Source organism: Schistocerca cancellata, chromosome 11 (genome assembly GCF_023864275.1).
Source record: "Schistocerca cancellata isolate TAMUIC-IGC-003103 chromosome 11, iqSchCanc2.1, whole genome shotgun sequence".
NCBI classification, from domain to species: Eukaryota; Metazoa; Arthropoda; class Insecta; order Orthoptera; family Acrididae; genus Schistocerca; species Schistocerca cancellata.
Window position 1 is genome coordinate 75,979,710 of NC_064636.1, and position 25,480 is coordinate 76,005,189.

Below are 25,480 nucleotides of genomic sequence, written 5' to 3' on the forward strand. Positions count from 1 at the left end.
ATGTAGATGTAGAGAAGCTCGGGGAACCTCTGCAACAAACCCCCTAGTTCAGAGGCCTGTTGTGAAGACAGATGGGTGAGATCAAACTCATTAACCTTAGCATCAACAGCCAGCATGCTGGCATTTCGACGCGCCTTACGCTTAGCACATTCACAGAACCCAAACTTCTGAACAGAAGCGAGAAGGTGTACCCAGAAAAATTTGTAAGTAGGCTGTTTAGGTTCTTATATTGGTAACGCCGCCGCCACGTAGCGCTCTCTGTATGAAAATCACTGGCTGTGCTGTGTGCAGTCTGTGGGTAATTTGCATTGTTGTCTGCCATTGTAGTGTTGGGCAGCCGGATGTGAACAGCGCGCAGCGTTGCGCAGTTGGAGGTGAGCCGCCAGCAGTGGTGGATGTGGGGAGAGAGATGGCGGAGTTTTGAAATTTGTAAGACTGGATGTCATGAACTGCTGTATATATTATGACTTTTGATGACTATTAAGGTAAATACATTGTTTGTTCTCTATTAAAATCTTTTATTTGCTAACTATGCCTGCTAGTAGTTAGTGCCTTCCGTACTTTGAATCTTTTATTTAGCTGGCAGTAGTGGCGCTCGCTGTATTGCAGTAGTTCGAGTAACCAAGATTTTGTGAGGTAAGCGATTTGTGAAACGCATAGTTTAATGTTAGTCAGGGCCATTCTTTTGTAGGGATTTTTGAAAGTCAGATTGCGTTGCGCTAAAAATATTCTGTGTCAGTTTAAGCTGAGTCATGTATAATTGTTCTAAGGGGACGTTTCAAATTCAAGACGAGACCAGTTTTACTATAAAATCACATCTCAAAATCACATCAACCCCCAACCGAGATACTCCCTCGGACCCAACCATGCAGAGGCAACACCTTCCTGTTGGCAAACCGACATCTCTGCGCTGAAGAAGGGACCGGCCTGTCTCGCAAGATGAGCAAATTCAAGCAGCCATTCCAAGCTCCACAATGAAAAGGAGCTACCAGAATCCAAAAGGGCACAAATAGGTTCGCCACCTACTCGAGAACAAATATAGGGCAGTGGGGTGATGATGGAGCAGCGACGCGGGCACACCAGGGTTTAAAGGCTCGATCCCGGGGTTGCTGCCCAGCCGGTCGTGATTTATTAACTCTAGTTGTCTGCGGCCGAACGCAAGTACGAACTAAATGGCCAGTCCGACCGCACGTAAAACAACACCGCGAGTCCTCTTTAGCAGACTCGGCTGGTGTTGATAATCCAGAGTTCCACTCGGTGACGCCCAGGGGATGAACCTAAACTTCACGATGTCTGTCGTCCGAGAGTGGCAATGCGGTTATCATTAACAACGATGGCGCGAAGTTCTTCCCAAGTAGAGGGACGACCATTAAAAACTGTGGTGTCACCGCCAGACACCACACTTGCTAGGTGGTAGCTTTTAAATCGGCCGCGGTCCATTAGTACATGTCGGACCCGCGTGTCGCCACTGTCAGTAATTGCAGACCGAGCGCCACCACACGGCAGGTCTAGAGAGACGTACTAGGACTCGTCCCAGTTGTACGACGACTTTGCTAGCGACTACACTGACGAAGCTTTTCTCTCATTTGCCGAGAGATAGTTAGAATAGCCTTCAGCTAAGTCCATGGCTACGACCTAGCAAGGCGCCATTAACCATTTCCAGAGAGAGTCTCACTTGTATCATCAAGAATGCTGTATACAAATGATGGATTAAAGTTAAGTATTCAAGCAGCTACGTACTTTTCTTTATAGCATTCATTACGTATCCTGTTTCAGACCTAACGCCAGCCGGCGTGTGTAAACGCGTGCCTTTCGCTTACCCGTCACTGTGGACTGGCTGTCTTGTCAGTCCACTACAAAAACAAATCATTCCATGTAGGCTTTCACGGCCGGCGTCTTCATCAATAAACACTTCCGGGCCAAGTTGCCGTGGTCGATCTGTAGAACTTCTCCTCCCTGACGTTTCGTTCCCAACTACGGAGAACATCTTCCGAGGTGAGTCGACGACTGGCTGGTAGGAGCTGGGGCCGCCGCTTATATGGAGATCGTAGGGGGCGCCACCGCACGTCACGTGGCGTCGATGTGCAGCTATCTCTGGCTATCGTCTGTTCTCTCGATTGCAGGCAATCGATTGTCACGTGATTGATGCAACGTCGACCGCCACATCTTATCCAATTTTAATCCTTCTTCCTTACGATTAAAATTGTATTGGTGTTTGTGGATTTCAATTGCCTCTCTATACATACGTGTATAATAATGCGACGTCCTCGCTAGCACGCTTGTTTCACCAAATTTTATTTCGTCATCTCCATCCTTAAAAACATGTTGCGCTACTGCCGATTTGTCGATATGTCCCAAGCGACAGTTTCTTTTGTGCTCCGTCAACCGTGTATTGATGCTTCTTTTCGTAGTTCCTATGTAAACCCTGCCACAACTGCACGGAATTTTATATACCCCTGGGGTGGCTAGGGGGTGACGAGCATCTTTTGTTGATCTTAGGCATTCACTAATTTTCTTAGTAGATCTGAAAATAGTCTCCACCTGAAACTTGGCTAGTACTTTCCCAATGCGATCCGTGATATAAATAGGAGACAGCAACAACCATCAGCTGGAAAAGTATTTCTTCCGTTCATCCATAATATCACGGATCGCACTGAAAAAGTGACTCACCTCGGAAGATGTTCTCCGTAGTTGAGAACGAAACGTCAGGGAGAAGAAGTTCTACAGATCGACCACGGCAACTTAGCCCGGAAGTGTTTATTGATGATTAAAAACAAAATTTGACTTATCCGCTGCTCGCATTCCCCTCAGGACAATTGAAACCAACTCGCGGTCTGGAAATTCGACTAACAAGGCCGAACAGGCCGTCTTATCTCTTCCCACATATTGCTGCAAGTCCTCCCTCTCTTGCTGCATCTGCCAAACATAGCGACACTCGAGCCGTTTACGAACCCCCGTGGTCAATCTTTAGCTAATCGCAAGTTCCCTCAACTGCTGCAAGGACAACCCTTCTGCCATGGCCCTGGATCCCAGAGTCCTCGATTCACCTCTAGTTAACGGATATACAGTAATAGAGACAAAGTTACCCGATGCGAAACACCAAACGCATCAGCGTGTTGCTCAGAGCGAACCAGCAATCGTAACACTCTTTCAATTTGCTCGAATCGGTCTATAACTAATTCTGTGACGTCTCGGAACATATGGACCAGACGGTTAGGCAATTTAGCAAACGCTGCGTCTAACCTCTCGGAGGACTTAAGGGCGTTATTCCCAGGCTCGCTAGCGCACCACCCGGAAGCTAGCAGATCCTGCTTGCCCGTCCTCTTCCCATCCAGATCTAACCATGTGACCTTAAACTGTAATTCCTTAACCAAGGACCCCAATTCAGCGACTGATTCCTTATCACAACCCTCTAGCTTTAAGGGGCTCCGGAAAGGCTCAAAATCATGAAAAGTTAAATTTTTACTTTTTTTGCGTTTTCTGAATCTGCAGACTATTACCTTTTAATAGATATATAATTTATTCAATTCCGAAGACTGCAACTATTTTTAAATTTTTTTTGAAATGTGTTCTACATGGGCTTGACCCACTGTGGCGCTGTGCGATATGTTAATTACCTTGGTGACGGTGATTTTAAAGGTTTCAAACATGTTCAAGGACTGAAGCCCTATGGTGATGATGTTGTAGTGCAGAAATTTGAGTGTATTGGACACGTAGAGAAGCGAATGGGAACAAGACTTCGGCGACTGAAAGCTTCGTACAAAAAACAAAAACTCAGTGATGGTAAAGGGTTGGATGGGAAGGGAAGGTTAACTGACAGTGTAATTGACAAAATACAGAACTATTATGGAATGGCTATTAGGCAAAATACACAAAGTGTCGACGAAATGAAGAAGGCTGTTTGGGCTCTTTTTTTTTCATACTTCTTCAACCGATGAAAATCCCCAACATAGCTTGTGTCCCAAAGATGAAGACAGTTGGTGTAAATATAACAAAGGATTGCTAACTGGTGAAGTGTACACTCATAAGCATAGTCTGCCTCATGCAATAATGGAGGTGATAAAACCTATTTTCAGAGACTTAGCAGCACCTGAACTGTTGAAAAAGTGTATTCACGGAAAAACTCAAAAGCCCAATGAAAGTGTAAATAGTGTTATATGGTCGAGAATCCCCAAGACTGTATTTGTTGGAATAGAAACACTTCACTTTGGTGTGTATCATGCTGTTGCGACTTTCAATGATGGCAACATTGTAAGGTGCAAGGTATTTAGAAATATGGGAATGAAGATATGTTCTAACATGGTACGAGCGATGCTTGCTTTAGACAAGGAACGCCTTCGGGCTGCAGACAGGGCTGTAAAGAGTCTAGAAATACAAGCAAGAGTAAACAGGAGGAGGAACAAGAGGAAGCTGGAGGAGGAGTTTGCAGAGGATGAAGATAATCCATCCTATGGACCTCGAATGCACTAAAAAGTTAATCCAATCTTTGTCGCTCGATTCCCAAAACTTCTATTTTCTCATACTAATTACATGTTATCTAAGGATCTTCCAAACATATTTGTTTCAAACTTTCAGTAAATGTTACACAGTGCCTTGTGCATAATTTAACACAGCCTTTTTCCAAAAAACTGTATATTTTTGAATATATAAATAAAAAAATTGCAAAAAAATGTTGTGAATTTTCATTACAATTGAAAACAAAATCATCTTTAATAACTGAACTAAAATTTTGTAAAATCCCAGTGTTAAGTTGTAGCCCATATTCCAATAAATAATCTGTAAAAAGTTCAACTTCCTACCTCAAATACTTTGTGAGGAAAGATGTAATTTATAAGCGTTATTTTAACATTGCAAGTATAGGGCGTTCTGGAGCCCCTTAATGTCCTTAAGTCAAATATTCAGTTGGTTAAATGTATTAATTGTGCCCGCACCCTGTTCTAGCGTTAAAAGGCTTTTGCTTTTCACATTTAACCAAATATAACATTGATGATGATAATTTATGGCAATGTTTGCCGACAAGATAAAGAATGCAACCTTTGACACTAGATTCCGTATTCACGGCAGTTCTCCTTGGCCGTTTTTTGGTACGACTTGGAAAGAGAGAAAAATTAATGAATGATCGCCGATGCGTCGGTTCTCGATTGTGTTCAGGAGACGTACAGATTGATTACGTGAATATAGTTTCTCAAATGACCTCTTAACCCGGGTTGCTTTCACGCAATCAGACTCTTCAATGAAATTACCTAAGGGACCTATTTGAATAATAAAAAAAAATTGGAAATAAATGCAAAACAGTGAAATTTTGTAAAAAAAGTTGTCAGATCGGAAATTGAACACATTAATGGTCTCCTAAATACAATCGAGACACCGCGATAAAGAGCGAACCTGTTCATTTAAACATAAACATTATTTGTGGTTAATTTAAAGAAAAGAATAAGCATAGATTTTCTGTACAGTGAAGCATCAATATAGTCTCAAAGAACAAAGGCGTTAAACTATAAACATTAACCAATTTACAATGAATACAAAACTTACATTTTTATGTTTTTCTCAAACATGGAGCAGTCCAACAATTGCTGCTTTTGTATGTGTGATATTTTGTAAAAATTAAATGTCCTGGCGTGCGCGTGTCGGCGACCAAAAATCAAAGGTAATGAAGTACATGTTAACATATCGGCGACCAGAAGTACAACTAACTATAAAGACTCTAAAATTTTCCTAACAAATGATAAATTGTTCTTTCTTCTGTTTCGCAGCTTCTTGCTATCAAGCGAAATGGCTCTGAGCACTATGGGACTGAACATCTATGGTCATCAGTCCCCTAGAACTTAGAACTACTTAAACCTAACTAACCTAAGGACAGCACACAACACCCAGCCATCACGAGGCAGAGAAAATCCCTGACCCCGCCGGGAATCGAACCCGGGAACCCGGGCGCGGGAAGCGAGAACGCTACCGCACGACCACGAGCTGCGGACTGCTGTCAAGCGCTGCGGCAATGATTTTAAATATCTGCGCCCAGCGAGTCATAGTGTTTAAAAGGTACTTTACACTATAATCATACAATAAAGGATCCCTCTTTCTATGTACTCGTAATATATTACATTTGTCTATGTTAAGGGTCAGTTGCCACTCCCTGCACCAAGTGCTTATCCGCTGCAGATCTTCCTGCATTTCGCTGCAGTTTTCTAATGCTGCAACTTATCTGTATACTGCAGCATCATCCGCGAAAAACCGCACGGCACTTCCGACACTATCTACTAGGTCATTTATATATATTGTGAAAAGCAATGGTCCCATAACACTCCCCTGTGGCGCGCCAGAGGTTACTTTAACGTCTGTAGACGTCTCTCCATTGAGAACAACACGCTGTGTTCTGTTTGCTAAAAACTCTTCAATCCAGCCACACAGCTGGTCTGATATTCCGTTCGCTCTTACTTTGTTCATCAGGCGACATTGCGGAAACTGTATCGAACGCCTTCCGGAAGTCGAGGAAAATAGCATCTACCTGGGAGCCTGTATCTAATATTTTGGTATAGGCACACGTTATAAACAGATTTCGTTTCTTTACTCTCGCGTTGTCATGCTTAGTATCATTACAAACTACAGCTCGATGGCTGTCCTTTTCTCATATGCAAAATGTCTGAAATCCAACAATATCACACTGTCTGACTGCCACTAGGTTGAGTGCGCTCCAAAAAGCCGATGGTGTCCTCAAGACCCCTAACAGCCTTTAAAAAAAAACTCAATCGCTGCTTCTGTCTCACCCACAACATCTGGCGTGATGTCAACCGGGTGAAGAACAGTAGCACGCAAACGGGACACTACGGGACTGGGACACTACCGTCAAAAGGCTGGCACCTTATCGCCAGCTCATACACTCCTGGAAATGGAAAAAAGAACACATTGACACCGGTGTGTCAGACCCACCATACTTGCTCCGGACACTGCGAGAGGGCTGTACAAGCAATGATCACACGCACGGCACAGCGGACACACCAGGAATCGCGGTGTTGGCTGTCGAATGGCGCTAGCTGCGCAGCATTTGTGCACCGCCGCCGTCAGTGTCAGCCAGTTTGCCGTGGCATACGGAGCTCCATCGCAGTCTTTAACACTGGTAGCATGCCGCGACAGCGTGGACGTGAACCGTATGTGCAGTTGACGGACTTTGAGCGAGGGCGTATAGTGGGCATGCGGGAGGCCGGGTGGACGTACCGCCGAATTGCTCAACACGTGGGGCGTGAGGTCTCCACAGTACATCGATGTTGTCGCCAGTGGTCGGCGGAAGGTGCACGTGCCCGTCGACCTGGGACCGGACCGCAGCGACGCACGGATGCACGCCAAGACCGTAGGATCCTACGCAGTGCTGTAGGGGACCGCACCGCCACTTCCCAGCAAATTAGGGACACTGTTGCTCCTGGGGTTTCGGCGAGGACCATTCGCAACCGTCTCCATGAAGCTGGGCTACGGTCCCGCACACCGTTAGGCTGTCTTCCGCTCACGCCCCAACATCGTGCAGCCCGCCTCCAGTGGTGTCGCGACAGGCGTGAATGGAGGGACGAATGGAGACGTGTCGTCTTCAACGATGAGAGTTGCTTCTGCCTCGGTGCCAATGATGGTCGTATGCGTGTTTGGCGCCGTGCAGGTGAGCGCCACAATCAGGACTGCATACGACCGAGGCACACAGGGCCAACACCCTGCATCATGGTGTGGGGAGCGATCTCGTACACTGGCCGTACACCACTGGTGATCGTCGAGGGGACACTGAATAGTGCACGGTACATCCAAACCGTCATCGAACCCATCGTTCTACCATTCCTAGACCGGCAAGGGAACTTGCTGTTCCAACAGGACAATGCACGTCCGCATGTATGCCGTGCCACCCAACGTGCTCTAGAAGGTGTAAGCCAACTACCCTGGCCAGCAAGATCTCCGGATCTGTCCCCCATTGAGCATGTTTGGGACTGGATGAAGCGTCGTCTCACGCGGTCTGCACGTCCAGCACGAACGCTGATCCAACTGAGGCGCCAGGTGGAAACGGCATGGCAAACCGTTCCACAGGACTACATCCAGCATCTCTACGATCGTCTCCATGGGAGAATAGCAGCCTACATTGCTGCGAAAGGTGGATATACACTGTACTAGTGCCAACATTGTGCATGCTCTGTTGCCTGTGTCTATGTGCCTGTGGTTCTGTCAGTGTGATCATGTGATGTATCTGACCCCAGGAATATGTCAATAAAGTTTCCCCTTCCTGGGACAATGAATTCACGGTGTTCTTATTTCAATTTCCAGGAGTGTAAATGAGGTGGTCCTTCCTCAACAGGCCGATCCCGGAGCAACTCCTGACCGCCACTAGAACTGGTCACCTGAAACAACAAAATAGCAAAGACAAACATCGTGTAACACTGACAGAGCTACAATTCGAACCAACGGTAATTGTAATGGCAATATTACAATTGCAACCACGCTCTGCTACCATTTCAGACCTGGTACTTAGGGAAAGGCAGGATTCGGTTATGATTGTGGACGGGGCCATAATCAATTACCGTTGGTTGATCAGGTTCTTTTTTTTTTTAAAAAAAACCACGTACACATTATTTGAAAACAATTGCAAATAAAAGTTGACAATAAGGAACAGTTATCAAATCTGACTGTTAAGACATAATGTCTACACTACCGGCCATTAAAATTGCTACACCACAAGGGTGGCGTGCTACAGACGCGAAATTTAACAGACAGGAAGAAGATGCTGTGATATGCAAATGGCTAACTTTTCAGAGCATTCACACTAGGTTGGCACCGGTGGCAACACCTACAATGTGCTGACATGAGGAAAGTTTCCAACCGATTTCTCGTACACAAACAGCAGTTGACCGGCGTTGCCTGGTGAAACGTTGTTGTGATGCCTCGTGTAAGCAGGAGAAATGCGTACCATCATGTTTCCTACTTTGATAAAGGTCGGATTGTAGCCTATCGCGATTGCGGTTTATCGAATCGCGACATTGCTGCTCGCGTTGGTCGAGATCCAATGACTGTTGGCGGAATATGGAATCGGTGCGTTCAGGAGGGTAATACGGAACGCCGTACTGGATCCCAACGGCCTCGTATCACTAGCAGTCGAGGTGACAGGCATCTTATCCTCTCGGCTGTAATGGATCTTGCAGCTACGTCTCGATCCCTGAGTTAACAGTTGGGGACGTTTGCAAAACAACAACCATCTGCATGGTTCGACGACGTTTGCAGCAGCACGGACTATCGGCTCGGAGACCGTGGCTGCGGTTACCCTTGACGCTGCATCACGGAGCACCTGCGATGATGTACTGAACGACGAACCTGGGTACACGAATGGCAAAACGTATGTAATTTTTTCGGATGAATCCAGGTTCTGTTTACAGCATCACGATGGTCGCATCCGTGTTTGGCGACATCGCGGTGAACGCGCATTGGAAGCGTGTATTCGTCATCGTCATACTAGCGTATCACCCGGCGTGACGGTATGGGGTGCCATTGGTTACACGTCTGGGTCACCTCTTGTTCGCATTGACTGCACTTTGAACAGTGGACGCTACATTTCAGATGTGTTACGACCCGTGGCTCTACCCTTCATTCGATCCCTACGAAACCCTACATTTCAGCAGGATATTGCACAACCGCATCTTGCAGGTCCTGTACGGGCCTTTCTGGATACAGGATACCTGTACGCGCCATCCGAGCTCTGTTTGACTCAATGGCCAGGCGTATCAAGGCCGTTGTTACGGCCAGAGGTGGTTGTTCTGGGTACTGATTTCTCAGGATCTATGCACCCAAATTGCGTGAAAATGTAATCAGTTCTAGTACAATATATTTTTCCAATGAATACCCGTTTATCATCTGCATTTCTTTTTGGTGTAGCAATTTTAACGGCCAGTAGCGTATTATGACTTTTGAACACTATTAAGGTAAATACACTGTTTGTTCTCTATCAAAATCTTTCACTTACTAACTATATGCCTATCAGTAGTTAGTCTCTTCCGTAGTTAGAATCTTTTATTTAGCTGGCAGTATTGGCGCTCGCTGTATCGCATTAGTTCGAGTAATGAAGATTTTTGTAAGTGATTCATGAAGGGTATAGGTTATTGTTAGTCAGGACTATTCTTTTGTATGGATTATTAGAAGTCAGATTGCGTTGCGCTAAAATATTGTGTGTCAGTTTAGAAATGATCAGAATAAGTAAAGAGAAAACTGTCTGAGTACGTTCAGTTTTACTCATCCGTTTATGTATCAAATACGTAGAAGTTTAACAGCACAGTCTTTCTTTACGTTCAAAGGGGAAAGTTACATGTGTTATGCATCGCAAAGCAAAACACAGCTGACCGGCATTTGAAGCAGAGCCAGTTGGGAGCGGTATAGCAACAGCTGATGCTGCAGTACGCTAGTGGAAGGACGGAAGCCTTTCCTCACTTGCCACCATGGAACGTGCCTTAAGTCCTAAATGAACATAGGCTGGAGCATATACACTATGTGATCAAAAGTATCCGGAAACCTGGCTGAAAATTACTTACAAGTTCGTGGCACCCTCCATCGGTAAGTGGTTAGACACTGGACTCGCATTCGGGAGGACGACGGTTCAATCGCGCGTCCGGCCGTCCTGATTTATGTTTTCCGTGATTTCCCCAAATCATTCCAGGCAAATGCCGGGATGGTTCCTCTGAAAGGGCACGGCCGACTTCCTTCCCTAATCCGATGAGACCGATGACCTCGCTGTCTGGTCTCCTTCCCCAAACAACCAACCAACCTCCATCGGTAATGCTGCAATTCAGTATGGTGTTGGCCCACCCTTAGCCTTGATGACAGCGATGTTGGCCCACCCTTAGCCTTGATGACAGCGGTGTTGGCCCACCCTTAGCCATGATGACAGCGGTGTTGGCCCACCCTTAGCCATGATGACAGCGGTGTTGGCCCACCCTTAGCCATGATGACAGCGGTGTTGGCCCACCCTTAGCCATGATGACAGCGGTGTTGGCCCACCCTTAGCCATGATGACAGCGGTGTTGGCCCACCCTTAGCCATGATGACAGCGGTGTTGGCCCACCCTTAGCCATGATGACAGCGGTGTTGGCCCACCCTTAGCCATGATGACAGCGGTGTTGGCCCACCCTTAGCCATGATGACAGCGGTGTTGGCCCACCCTTAGCCATGATGACAGCGGTGTTGGCCCACCCTTAGCCATGATGACAGCGGTGTTGGCCCACCCTTAGCCATGATGACAGCGGTGTTGGCCCACCCTTAGCCATGATGACAGCGGTGTTGGCCCACTCTTAGTCATGATGACAGCGGTGTTGGCCCACCCTTAGCCATGATGACAGCGGTGTTGGCCCACCCTTAGCCTTGATGACAGCTTCCACTCTCGCAGGCATACGTTCAGCCAGGCGCTGGAAGGTTTCTTGGGGAATGGCAGCCCATTCTTCACGGAGTGCTGCACTGAGGAGAGGTATCGATGTCGGTCGGTGAGGCCTGGCACGAAGTCGGCGTTACAAAACATCCTATAGGATTCAGGTCAGGACTCTGTGCAGGCCAGTCCATTACAGGGATGTTATTGCCGTGCAAACACTCAGCCACAGACAGTGCATTATGAACAGGTTCTCGATCGTGTTGAAAGATGCAGTCGCCATCCCCGAATTGCTCTTCAACAATAGGAACCAAGAAGGTGCTTAAAACATCATGAAAAACACGACCACACCATAACACCACCGCCTCCGAATTTTCTTGTTAGCACTACACACGCTGGCAAATGACGTTCAACGGGCTATCCGCCATACCCACACCCTGCCATCGGATCGCCACATTGTGTACCGTGGTTCGTCACTCCACACAACGTTTTTCCACTGTCCAATCGTCCAATGCTTACGCTTCTTACACCAAGCGAGGCGTCGTTTGGCATTTACCGGCGTGATGTGTGCCTTATGAGCAGCCGCTCTATCATGTAATCCAAGTTTTCTCACCTCCCACCTAACTGCCTTAGTCCTCGTAGTAGATCCTGATGCAGTTTGGAATTCCTGTGTGATGGTCTGGATAGATGTCTGGCTATTACACATTACGACCCTCTTCAATTGTCGGCAGTCTGTCAGTCAACAGATGAGGTCGGCCTGTACGCTTTTGTGCTGTTCGTGTTCCTTCACGTTTACACTTCACTACCACATCGGAAACAGTGGACCTAGGGATTTTTACGAGTGAGGAAATCTCGTGTACAGACGTATGACACAAGTGACAACCAATCACATGACCACGTACGAAGTCCGTGAGTTCTGCGGAGCGCTCCATTCTGTTCTCTCACGATGTCTAATGACTACTGAGGTCGCTGATGTGGAGTACCTGGCAGTAGGTGGAGCACAATTCGCCTAATATGAAAAACGTATGTTTTTGGGAGTGTCCGGATATTTTTGATTACATAGTGCAAGCACTTGGATTGGGGGAGAGAAATGAAAAAGGAAGCCTCCTGGTAGAATTTTGTGCAGAACATAACTTAATCATAGCTAACTCTTGGTTCAAGAATCATGAAAGAAGGTTGTATAAACGGAAGAACCCTGGAGATACTAAAAGGTATCAGATACAGGGTTATTACAAATGATTGAAGCGATTTCACAGCTCTACAATAACTTTATTATTTGAGATATTTTCAAAATGCTTTGCACACACATACAAAAACTCAAAAAGTTTTTTTAGGCATTCACTAATGTTCGATATGTGTCCCTTTAGTGATTCGGCAGACATCAAGCCGATAATCAAGTTCCTCCCACACTCGGCGCAGCATGTCCCCATCAATGAGTTCGAAAGCATCGTCGATGCGAGCTCGCAGTTCTGGCACGTTTCTTGGTAGAGGAGGTTTAAACACTGAATCTTTCACATAACCCCACAGCAAGAAATCGCACGGGGTTAAGTCGGGAGAGCGTGGAGGCCATGACATGAGTTGCTGATCATGATCTCCACCACGACCGATCCACCGGTTTTCCAATCTCCTGTTTAAGAAATGCCGAACATCGTGATGGAAGTGCGGTGGAGCACCATCCTGTTGAAAGATGAAGTCGGCGCTGTCGGTCTCCAGTTGTGGCATGAGCCAATTTTCCGCGGGCTACGCGTGAAACTTGCCCGCACGCGTTCAACCGTTTCTTCGCTCACTGCAGGCCGACCCGTTGATTTCCTCTTACAGAGGCATCCAGAAGCTTTAAACTGCGCATACCATCGCCGAATGGAGTTAGCAGTTGGTGGATCTTTGTTGAACTTCGTCCTGAAGTGTCGTTGCACTGTTATGACTGACTGATGTGAGTGCATTTCAAGCACGACATACGCTTTCTCGGCTCCTGTCGCCATTTTGTCTCACTGCGCTCTCGAGCGCTCTGACGGCAGAAACTTGAAGTGCGGCTTCAGCCGAAGAAAACTTTTTCAGTTTTTCTACGTATCTGTAGTGTGTCGTGACCATATGTCAATGAATGAAGTTACAGTGAATCTATGAAATCGCTTCAATCATTTGTAATAGCCCTGTAGATTATATAATGGTAAGACAGAGATTTAGGAACCAGATTTTAAATTGTAAGACATTTCCAGGGGAAGATGTGGACTCTGACCACAATCTATTGGTTGTGAACAATAGATCAAAACAGAAGAAACTACAAAAAGGTGGGAATTTAAGCAGATGGGACCTGGATAAACTGAAGGAACCAGAGGTTGTACAGAGTTTCAGGGAGAGCATAAGGGAACAATTGACACGAATGGGGGAAAGAAATACAGTAGAAGAGGAATGGGTAGCTTTGAGGGATGAAATAGTGAAGGCAGCAGAGGATCAAATAGGTAAAAAGACGAGGGCTGGTAGAAACCCTTGGGTAACAATAGAAATATTGAATTTAATTGATGAAAGGAGAAAATATAAAAATGCAGTAAATGAAGCAGGCAAAAAGGAATGCAAACGTCTCAAAAATGATATCGACAGGAAGTGCAAAATGGCTAAGCAGGCATGGCTATAGGACAAATGTAAGGATGTAGAGGCTTATCTCACTAGGGGTAAGATAGATAGATACATCCTACAGGAAAATTAAAGAGACCTTTAGAGAAAAGAGAACTACTTGCATAAATATCAAGAGCTCAGATGGAAACCCAGTTCTAAGCAAAGAAGGAAAAACAGAAAGGTGGAAGGAGTATAAAGGGGGTCTATACAAGGGCGATGTACTCGAGGACAATATTATGGAAATGGGAGAGGATGTAGATGAATATGAAATGGGAGATATGATACTGTGTGAAGAGTTTGATAGAGCACTGAAAGACCTGAGTCGAAACAAGGACCCGGGAGTAGACAAAATTCCATTAAAACTACTGATAGCCTTGGGAGAGCCAGTCCTGACAAAACTCTACCATCTGGTGAGCAAGATGTATGAGACAGGCGAAATACCGTCAGACTTCAAGAAGAATATAATAATTCCAATCCCAAAGAAAGCAGGTGTTGACAGATGTGAAAATTACCGAACTATCAGTTTTCTTTACAGACGAATGGAAATACTGATAGAAGCCAACCTCGGGGAAGATCAGTTTGGATTCCGTAGAAATGTTGGAACACGTGAGGGAATGCCGACCCTACGACTTATCTTAGAAGAAAGATTAACGAAAGACAAACCTACGTTTCTAGCATTTGTAGACTTAGAGAAAGCTTTTGACAATGTTGATTGGAATACTCTCTTTCAAATTCCGAAGGTGAGAGGGGTAAAATACAGGGAGCGAAAGGCTATTTACAATTTGTACAGAAACCAGATGGCAGTTATAAGAGTCGAGGGACATGAAAGGGAAGCAGTGGTTGGGAAAGGAGTGAGACAGGGTTGTAGCCTCTCCCCGATGTTATTCAATCTGTATATTGAGCAAGCAGTGGAGGAAATATAAGAAAAATTCGGAGCTGGTATTAAAATCCATGGAGAAGAATTAAAAACTTTGAGGTTCGCCGACGACATTGTAATTCTGTCAGAGACAGCAAAGGACTTGGAAGAGCAGTTGAATGGAATGGACAGTATCTTGAAATATGGATATAAGATGGACATCAACAAAAGCAAAACGAGGATCATGGAATGTAGTCGAATTAAGTCGGGTGATGTTGAGGGAATTAGATTAAGAAATAAGACACTGAAAGGAGTAAAGGAGTTTTGCTATTTGAGGAGCAAAATACAATGGTCGAAGTAGAGAGGATATAAAATGTAGACTGGCAATGGCAAGGAAAGCGTTTCTGAAGAAGAGGAGTTTGTTAACATCGAGTATAGATTTAAGTGTCAGGAAGTCGTTTCTGAAAGTATTTGTATGTAGTGTAGCCATGTATGGAAGTGAAACGTGGACGATAAATAGTTTGGACAAGAAGAGAATAGAAGCTTTCGAAATGTGGTGTTACAGAAGAATGCTGAAGATTAGATTGGTAGATGACATAACTAATGAGGAGGTATTAAATAGAATTGAGGAGAAGAGGAGTTTGTGGCACAACTTGACTAGAAGAAGGGATCGGTTGGTAGGACATGTTCTGAGGCATCAAGGGATCACCAATTTAGTATTGGAGGGCAGCATGGAGGGTAAAAATCGTAGAGGGAGACCAAGAGATGAATACAGTAAGCAGATTCAGAAGGATGTAGGCTGCAGTAGGTACTGGGAGATGAAGAAGCTTGCACAGGATAGAGTAGCATGGAGAGCTGCATCAAACCACAAGAACACTTTAACGTTGGGAAAAGAAAAAGGTTGAGCCCACACAAAGCTCCCCGTACAAGACCTGTATGCACCCACGAAAGATAATGCCATGCGTCTTCTGGAACAGCGTCAGTGTAGTGCACTACGCAATGCGTCGCCGGGGTGTAAACATCACTGCTGACATTTGTTGTCAACAAGTGAGGCGTCTTGCAGATGCAGTCGGAGAACAACGATCAGGAAGATGGCCTCAAGTGACGTTACTCCACGATAACGTCCGCTTGTCTTCTGCTAGATTGACAAAAAACACTATACCGGAGTTGGGTTGGAATGTCGTACAACATCGCACCCACATTATTCATTTTGCGTCTTCAGATTTTCACCTTTACCACTTTCTGTAGAACATCTTCCTTTCTGGATGAAAATGCGCTCCGGACATGCCTCGTTAAGTTCTTCGGCTCAAAACCACGTGATTTATGAAGTTGAGAAATCAAGAAGTTATCCAGCATTGGCAGACTTCTGATAATGAAGAAGACTATATTATTGCTGACTAAAGTGTCTGTTATGTATATCTATTGTGTTTAATAAACTTACGAAAAAACGCTATGACCTTATACAGCAACTTAATATATATCACAGTAAAACAAGTGCTGTAAATAATAAGATATCGATTTTGTTTTACTATGAGTTTTTTTAGGTAGTTAATATAATATATTCTCTAAGAAACTTTTAATCTGTTGTGAACAATATTTTTTGTCAATATATTTAAGTAACATTTTTCAATATTGCTTCAGTTTAATAAAACATACGTACAAAACTTGCTAAACCAACACAGAAAAATAATTTCAATGTACAGGGCTATTACAAATGATTGAAGCGATTTCATAAATTCACTGTAGCTCCATTCATTGACATATGGCCACGACACACTACAGATACGTAGAAAAACTAGTTTTTGTTCGGCTGAAGCCGCACTTCAGGTTTCTTGAAATGCTCTCACATCAGTCAGTCATAACAGTGCAACGACACTTCAGGACGAAGTTCAACAAAGATCCACCAACTGCAAACTCCATTCGGCGATGGTATGCGCAGTTTAAAGCTTCTGGATGCCTCTGTAAGGAGCCGGCCGCGGGGGTCTAGCGGTTCTGGCGCTGCAGTCCGGAACCTCGGGACTGCTACGGTCGCAGGTTCGAATCCTCGCTCGGGCATGGGTGTGTGTGATGTCCTTAGGTTAGTTAGGTTTAAGTAGTTCTAAGTTCTAGGGGACTTATGACCTAAGATGTTGAGTCCCATAGTGCTCAGAGACATTTGAACCATTTTTGAGCCTCTGTAAGGGGAAATCAACGGGTCGGCCTGCAGTGAGCGAAGAAACGGTTGAACGCGTGCGGGCAAGTTTCACGCGTAGCCCGCGGAAGTCGACGAATAAAGCAAGCAGGGAGCTAAACGTACCACAGCCGACGGTTTGGAAAATCTTACGGAAAAGGCTAAAGCAGAAGCCTTACCGTTTACAATTGCTACAAGCCCTGACACCCGATGACAAAGTCAAACGCTTTGAATTTTCGGCGCGGTTGCAACATCTCGTGGAAGAGGATGCGTTCAGTGCGAAACTTGTTTTCAGTGATGAAGCAACATTTTTTTCTTAATGGTGAAGCGAACAGACACAATGTGCGAATCTGGGCGGTAGAGAATCCTCACGCATTCGTGTAGCAAATTCGCAATTCACCAAAAGTTAACGTGTTTTGTGCAATCTCACGGTTTAAAGTTTACGGCCTCTTTTCCTTCTGCGAAAAAAACGTTACAGGACACGTGTATCTGGACATGCTGGAAAATTGGCTCGTGCCACAACTGGAGACCGACAGCGCCGACTTCATCTTTCAACAGGATGGTGCTCCACCGCACTTCCATCATGATGTTCGGTATTTCTTAAACAGGAGATTGGAAAACAGATGGATCGGTCGTGGTGGAGATCACGATCAGCAATTCGTGTCATGGCCTCCACGCTCTCCCGACTTAACCCCGTGCGATTTCTTTCTGTGGGGTTATGTGAAAGATTCAGTGTTTAAACCTCCTCTACCAAGAAACGTGCCAGAACTGCGAGCTCGCATCAACGATGCTTTCGAACTCATAGATGGGGACGTGCTGCGCCGAGTGTGGGAGGAACTTGATTATCGGCTTGATGTCTGCCGAATCACTAGAGGGGCACATATCGAACATTTGTGAATGCCTAAAAAAACTTTTTGAGTTTTTGTATGTGTGTGCAAAGCATTGTGAAAATATCTCAAATAATAAAGTAGAGCTGTGAAATCGCTTCAATCATTTGTAATAACCCTGTATATCACAGTAAAACCAGTGCTGTAAATAATAAGATATCGATTTTGTTTTACTATGAGTTTTTTTAGGTAGTTGATATAATATATTTTCTAAGAAACATTTAATCTGTTGTGAACAATATTTTTTGCCAATATACACTCCTGGAAATTGAAATAAGAACACCGTGAATTCATTGTCCCAGGAAGGCGAAACTTTATTGACACATTCCTGGGGTCAGATACATCACATGATCACACTGACAGAACCACAGGCACATAGACACAGGCAACAGGGCATGCACAATGTCGGCACTAGTACAGTGTATATCCACCTTTCGCAGCAATGCAGGCTGCTATTCTCCCATGGAGACGATCGTAGAGATGCTGGATGTAGTCCTGTGGAACGGCTTGCCATGCCATTTCCACCTGGCGCCTCAGTTGGACCAGCGTTCGTGCTGGACGTGCAGACCGCGTGAGACGACGCTTCATCCAGTCCCAAACATGCTCAATGGGGGACAGATCCGGAGATCTTGCTGGCCAGGGTAGTTGACTTACACCTTCTAGGGCACGTTGGGTGGCACGGGATACATGCGGACGTGCATTGTCCTGTTGGAACAGCAAGTTCCCTTGCCGGTCTAGGAATGGTAGAACGATGGGTTCGATGACGGTTTGGATGTACCGTGCACTATTCAGTGTCCCCTCGACGATCACCAGTGGTGTACGGCCAGTGTATGAGATCGCTCCCCACACCATGATGCAGGATGTTGGCCCTGTGTGCCTCGGTCGTATGCAGTCCTGATTGTGGCGCTCACCTGCACGGCGCCAAACACGCATACGACCATCATTGGCACCGAGGCAGAAGCGACTCTCATCGCTGAAGACGACACGTCTCCATTCGTCCCTCCATTCACGCCTGTCGCGACACCACTGGAGGCGGGCTGCACGATGTTGGGGCGTGAGCGGAAGACGGCCTAACGGTGTGCGGGACCGTAGCCCAGCTTCATGGAGACGGTTGCGAATGGTCCTCGCCGATACCCCAGGAGCAACAGTGTCCCTAATTTGCTGGGAAGTGGCGGTGCGGTCCCCTACGGCACTGCGTAGGATCCTACGGTCTTGGCGTGCATCCGTGCGTCGCTGCGGTCCGGTCCCAGGTCGACGGGCACGTGCACCTTCCGCCGACCACTGGCGACAACATCGATGTACTGTGGAGACCTCACGCCCCACATGTTGAGCATTTCGGCGGTACGTCCACCCGGCCTCCCGCATGCCCACTATACGCCCTCGCTCAAAGTCCGTCAACTGCACATACGGTTCACGTCCACGCTGTCGCGGCATGCTACCAGTGTTAAAGACTGCGATGGAGCTCCGTATGCCACGGCAAACTGGCTGACACTGACGACGGCGGTGCACAAATGCTGCGCAGCTAGCGCCATTCGACGGCCAACACCGCGGTTCCTGGTGTGTCCGCTGTGCCGTGCGTGTGATCATTGCTTGTACAGTCCTCGCGCAGTGTCCGGAGCAAGTATGGTGGGTCTGACACACCGGTGTCAATGTGTTCTTTTTTCCATTTCCAGGAGTGTATTTAAGTAACATTTTTCAATATTGCTTCAGTTTTATAAAACATACGTACAAAACTTGCTAAACTAACACAGAAAAAAAAAATTCAATGTGTAGTTATAATCACGTGATACTGAGGGAACTAGATTAGGAGACAACACTTTAAGTAGTAGATGAGTTTTGCTACCAGCAGCTTTAATAACTGATTATGGCCGGAGTAAAGAGGATATAAAATGTGGACTTGCAATGGCAAGACAAGCACTTCTGAAGAAAAAAATTGTTAACATCGAGTGTAGAGGTGTCAGGAAGTTTTTTTCTGAAAGTGTTTGTATGGAGTGTAGCCACCTATGAAAATGAAACAAGGACGATAAACAGTTTAGACAAGAAGAGAATAGAAGCTTTTGAAATGATGCTACAGAAGAAGAATGTGATGCTACAGAAGAATGCTTTAGATTACGTTACTAATGAGGAGGTACTGAATAGAATTGGGGAGAAAGAAATTTGTTGTAGGACCTGATTAGAAGGAGGGATGAATTAGTAGGACCCATTCTCAGAGAAGGGATCGCCAATTTAGTATTGGAGGGTGGTGTTGGGGGGAGGGGGGGGGTAAAAACCGTGGAGTGTGACCAAAAGACAAATGCAGTATGCAGATTCTGGGTGATGTAGGTTGCAGTAGTTACTGGGAGATGAGGGCCTCACAGGAACGAGGAACATGGAGAGCTGAAATAAACCAGTTTTCGAACTGAAGACCACAACAACAGTTATAAGAAGGGGTGGCAGCTTTGACAGTTCTTCCAGTCGCTCAGAATGACCTCGGTGCGGCTCTGATTGTGTGGCATGTTTCAGACCAAAATTAGAAAGGTCGCTATACGGGTAAGTGCATTAGTTTAAGTAACTCTTTGTGCACAGTCTTAACTATATCTCTGTTCATCGCTGGTGTTAGCGCCAGACACGGCTAGCTCCGATAGTATAATACGTATATAGGGTAAACAAATCGTCCATCCAACAAAAGTGTAACTAACTGATTGCAGTTTCTCTGATTGTTAGAACTCTGTCTTATTGAGAGAAACATGAAACGCCTGTTTGGTATTTACTGTAGTCACTGAATGCTATACGGAGAAGCGTTCTACAATAATCAACCTATTGTGCAGTTCGAATTACGATCGTTTCGTTCTCAATCGGATATCAGGTTGAGCCGAACGAACCCATTCTTCCATTTACAAATTACGCAGCGAATCGACGCGAGATAGCACCACGAAGCAGGCAAACTAACGCCCCTAGCGGAGATCATGACAACTTGGTAAGATGCCATACTCCGGAAAGAGACGTTGAAGTTTGCGACAATTGCCGACCGATAAATTTAACACTTATCTCGGAATCTGCGAATTATTAACAGATGACTCGCTGGGTGGTTAAGTGCGCCGTTATGACCGATATATTATGGCGGTTACAATGTTTGTGTTGCAGTTGTTACCTACATACGACAATTAGTGTCTGCAGCAACAATTAAAAATCAAGAGCACGTTAGTGTGTGCAGAGTGTTTATTGTACATACAAGGTAATTACAATGTGCATGAATATGTAGTGCCGAATACAATAACTGAAATATTCAATTGGATTGACAACTTATAATAGCAGTTAGAGCGTCAACCATTAGAACCTACACGATCGCAGTGTAGAAAGGCAAGATTCGTAATTCGTAGAATTTGCACATGCGTTTAATGTTATTTTGGATGCGGTATGGGAAGAGGCGCTGTTAATTCGTTTTATGTGATGCTCTTCAAATTATGGATGGGCGACTTCTGACAGCTGGGCAATGCCGGTAAATATTGCGGCCGTCAGTTGTTCTGAATTACTCACATGTTTACATGTCGAATCTGTTTTGGTAGTTAAAGCCTGTTGGAGGCGTGTGTCTGAGAGGATTAATATTACTGAAATTTATCTGAAACAATGCATGTAAGTCCTCTCGGTGTTCGAAAGTAGCAGTTATCAGTTATACTTTCCCAAATTTAGAGGAGTTTTTAGCTGGAGATTATATGTGCTGCAGATTTTGTTTGTCACTTTCTCACTGAAAGTATACAAACTCATTACAATGGTACTGGGTAACATTTGCAGATAGAAACTGTGCATGTGTGTTTTATGAAAATACTCAGTTCATGTGTTGTAGCGAATTGCTCAGATGTGTATTAGTTTCTTTATTCAGAATTTAGAGCGCACAACATTTCCATAAACACATAATTACTTACGGATTGGTCACTATACAGTGGCATCGTGATACAGTTATACAGCTGTGAATGGCCACAGTACAAAATTTTGTTCTTCCTTCCTTTTTAAGCGACTTTCAACAGACAGTTTACACAGCTTCACACCTGTACAAAGATTTTCTTACTGACACCTACCATTAAATGAAGGAAGGAAAAAAGCATATCACTAGATTTTTGCTGTTCTAGCAGTACAGGTTCAACATCAGGCGTGATATTTTAATTTATTACTTCTTCCTACTGTTGAGTGTATTCACTGGTGGAAGTATCTGCAAAATTATATCATTTCACAACGTTGTTCCAATATCAAATCATAAAGACTGAGATGCATGAAAAACTAGCTTTTGCTTCAAACGAAGTCCAAATTACCAAGAGTATATTCATCCAGTGTTTGATAATAATAGCACCTAGCACTTCCAACAGACTTTAAACATGGTTTCAAACCTTCTCTAAACTGTTTCTCACTTGCATGATAAACATCAAATAGTTAACACATTGACCCATTTGTAATGAAATTAGAATTTTGAAGCTGTTTCATATGTAATAGTTGGAGTCTTTAAAGAGTTGGGTTTTTTGGTGGATGTAGATCGCAGTAGCTATGCAGAGATGAAGAGGGTTGCCCAGGATAAACTAGATTGGAGGTCTGCATCAAACCAGTTTTCTAAGTGAGGACAGTAAGAACATCAACATATGCTATATGGTTATGTTTCTCCTTGTATTAATCTGAGATATCCAATATCAGTGTAAAATGGTCCCTTTACGAATATGCTTTATTTCAATTGCAAGATCATGTTCAGCAACAGGTTATTGTACTTGCTTTATGTTTGCCAGAGTGAGCAGCAACATCTCACCTCTAGTGACCATTTTTTTCCTTCCTTTATCCATATGAATTTTTTAGAGGAAGCATGAAATGTTTGATTGAGAACGCTGAGCACCACCGATTGCATCAAAAGACACCTACAAACTTGCCATTGTCACATACTAAACTCCACGCCGTTGTGATGTCACACACCACAACAGCCTTATGTCACGGGTCAAAGGTGACGGGTGGAATCAGACACTTCCGTTGACCCAATACACTGTGGATGCCCACATATATTTGTCTAAGAGGGGGCAAGATTCCAAAAGTTCCATTTTTGATACAACTGTTTAATTGAATTTGGCAGTATGTTGCGTCCCAAGAAATAAACTTGAAATGAAGTACATGAAGTTGATTGTAGATCTTGAATGTAGAGAGCTATCCTGTGAATTTTTTTAAGATATGTTATTCCTTCATTTACTTATTTATTAATTCATTTATTTAACCTTACTTTATATGGCTCATCTCTTAATTAAAATTATTTGAATGTCTATAGAGACAGTGTGAGTAAATAATACTGACTGTGAACTAATAAAGTTAATACTGGCAGGACTTCTGCTGCTGCCACTAATAGTGGTAAAAGAATTTATAGTTGTATGAAACAAATGTTTTCTGATAAAGCAGGTTCTGGAGTAAGGAAATTTAAGGAGACTGCATCAGCTAAGAATTCTGGGAAATGAGGAAGACCTGATTGGAAAGAAGGATGTACATGGTTAATTGTAATTCATTTTGTTGATTTAGTAGATATGTCATTAATTGTCTTTTGGGGCTGGACATGGCAATCGGTTCTCAAATACAATGCTGGAGGTTATTCGAGAGTCAGGTTCCTGCTACTGATAAAGTCTTCGAGAAAGTGGCTAAACAGTGGAGTGGGTTTGAAAGGATTTTGTTCTGATGGGAATGGGTGTTCCTGCCGTGTAGTTCAGATAAGAGCGTTAAAGTCGAGGAGAGATATGACAGACAGTGGTCATTGATAACACAGTGGAGACGACAGAGGAGATGGAAATATCTTATATGTTATTTTTTGAAATGAATGGGGAAGAGATTTTATATTTTTCTAGGGTGTGGAGAGACGCTGATGCCCTCTTCCATACTGCAGTTACATACTCAGTAAGATTTCTATTTTCATCTGTTATTACTCCTAGATTCTTTGCCAAGAAAGGGAAATTGGTATTTGTCCCATTTAGAACAAAAGACGGTAGGGATTCCTGATATTTCGGACAAAGTAGCCTAAATGACCAATCAGTACCACTTGGGTTTTGGATGGATTGAGTTTTAATCCTAACTTCTGTGCCCATTTTGATAGTGCACGAAGTCCAGTATTGAGATTCTTGATAGCTGTTTTATCCCTCTTAATAATATTACTGGATAATCTAGTTTCCCCCCCATGAAACATGGACATTGCCGTTCATGGGAAGGCTTGCGTGCCTCAACGATACAGATGGCCGTACCGTAGGTGCAACCACAACGGAGGGATATCTGTTGAGAGACCAGAGAAACGTGTGGTTCCTGAAGAGGGGCAGAAGCCGTTTCAGTAGTTGCAGGGGCAACAGTGTGGATGATTGACTGATCTGGCCTTGTAACAATAACCAAAATGGCCTTGCTGTGCTGGTACTGCGAACGGCTGAAAGCAAGGGGAAACTACAGTCGTAATTTTTCCCGAGGAACACGGAGGCAATACTGACCTTACGACTTATCTTAGAAGAAAGATTAAGGAAAGGTAAACCTATGTTTCTAGCATTTGTAGACTTAGAGAAATCTTTTGACAATGTTGACTGGAATACTCTCTTCCAAATTATAAAGGTGGCAGGGGTAAAATACAGGGAGCGAAAGGCTATCTACAATTTGTACAGAAACCAGATGGCAGTTATAAGAGCCGAGGGTCATGAAAGGGAAGCAGTGGTTGGGAAGGGAGTGAGAGAGGTTTGTAGCCTCTCCCCAATGTTATTCAATCTGTATATTGAGCAGGGAGTAAAGGAAACAAAATAAAAATTTGGAGTAGGAATTAAAATCCATGGAGAAGAAATAAAAACTTTGAGGTTCGCCAGTGACATTGTAATTCTGTCAGAGACAGCAAAGGACTTGGAAGAGCAGTTGAACGGAATGGATGGTGTCTTGAAGGGAGGATATAAGATGAACATCAACAAAAGCAAAATGGGGATAATGGAATGTAGTCGAATTAAGTTGGGTAATGCTGAGGGAATTAGATTAGGATATGAGACACTTAAAGTAGTAAAGGAGTTTTGCTATTTGGGGAGCAAAATAACTGATGATGGTCGAAGTAGAGAGGATATAAAATGCAGACTGGCAATGGCAAGGAAAGCGTTTCTGAAGAAGAGAAATTTGTTAACATCGAGTATAGATTTAAGTGTCAGGAAGTCGTTTCTGAATGTATTTGTATGGAGTGTAGCCATGTATGGAAGTGAAATGTGGACGATAAATACTTTGGACAAGAAGAGAATAGAAGCTTTCGAAATGTGGTACTAGAGAAGAATGCTGTAGATTAGATGGGTAGATCACATAACTAACGAGGAGGTATTGAATAGGATTGGGGAGGAGAGGAGTTTGTGGCACAACTTGACTAGAAGAAGGGACAGGTTGGTAGGACATGTTCTGAGGCATCAAGGGATCACCAATTTAGTATTGGAGGGCAGTGTGGAGGGTAAAAGTCGTAGAGGGGGACTAAGATATGAATACACTAAGCAGATTCAGAAGGATGTAGGTTGCAGTAGGTACTGGGAGATGAAGAAGCTTGTACAGGATAGGGTAGCATGGAGAGCTGCATCAAACCAGTCTCAGGACTGAAGACC

General features: G+C 44.4%; 1 protein-coding gene across 1 annotated transcript in view; it reads left to right on the top strand.

The window, feature by feature from the left end:
* Positions 1-20,862: 20,862 nt before the first annotated feature.
* LOC126108781 (cation-dependent mannose-6-phosphate receptor-like) overlaps positions 20,863-25,480 on the top strand; it is a 124,289-nt gene continuing 119,671 nt past the window's right edge. The window contains exon 1 of the mRNA XM_049914132.1: positions 20,863-21,108. The gene's annotated coding sequence lies outside the window, so the exon portion shown is untranslated. The remainder of the gene's footprint in view (positions 21,109-25,480) is intronic.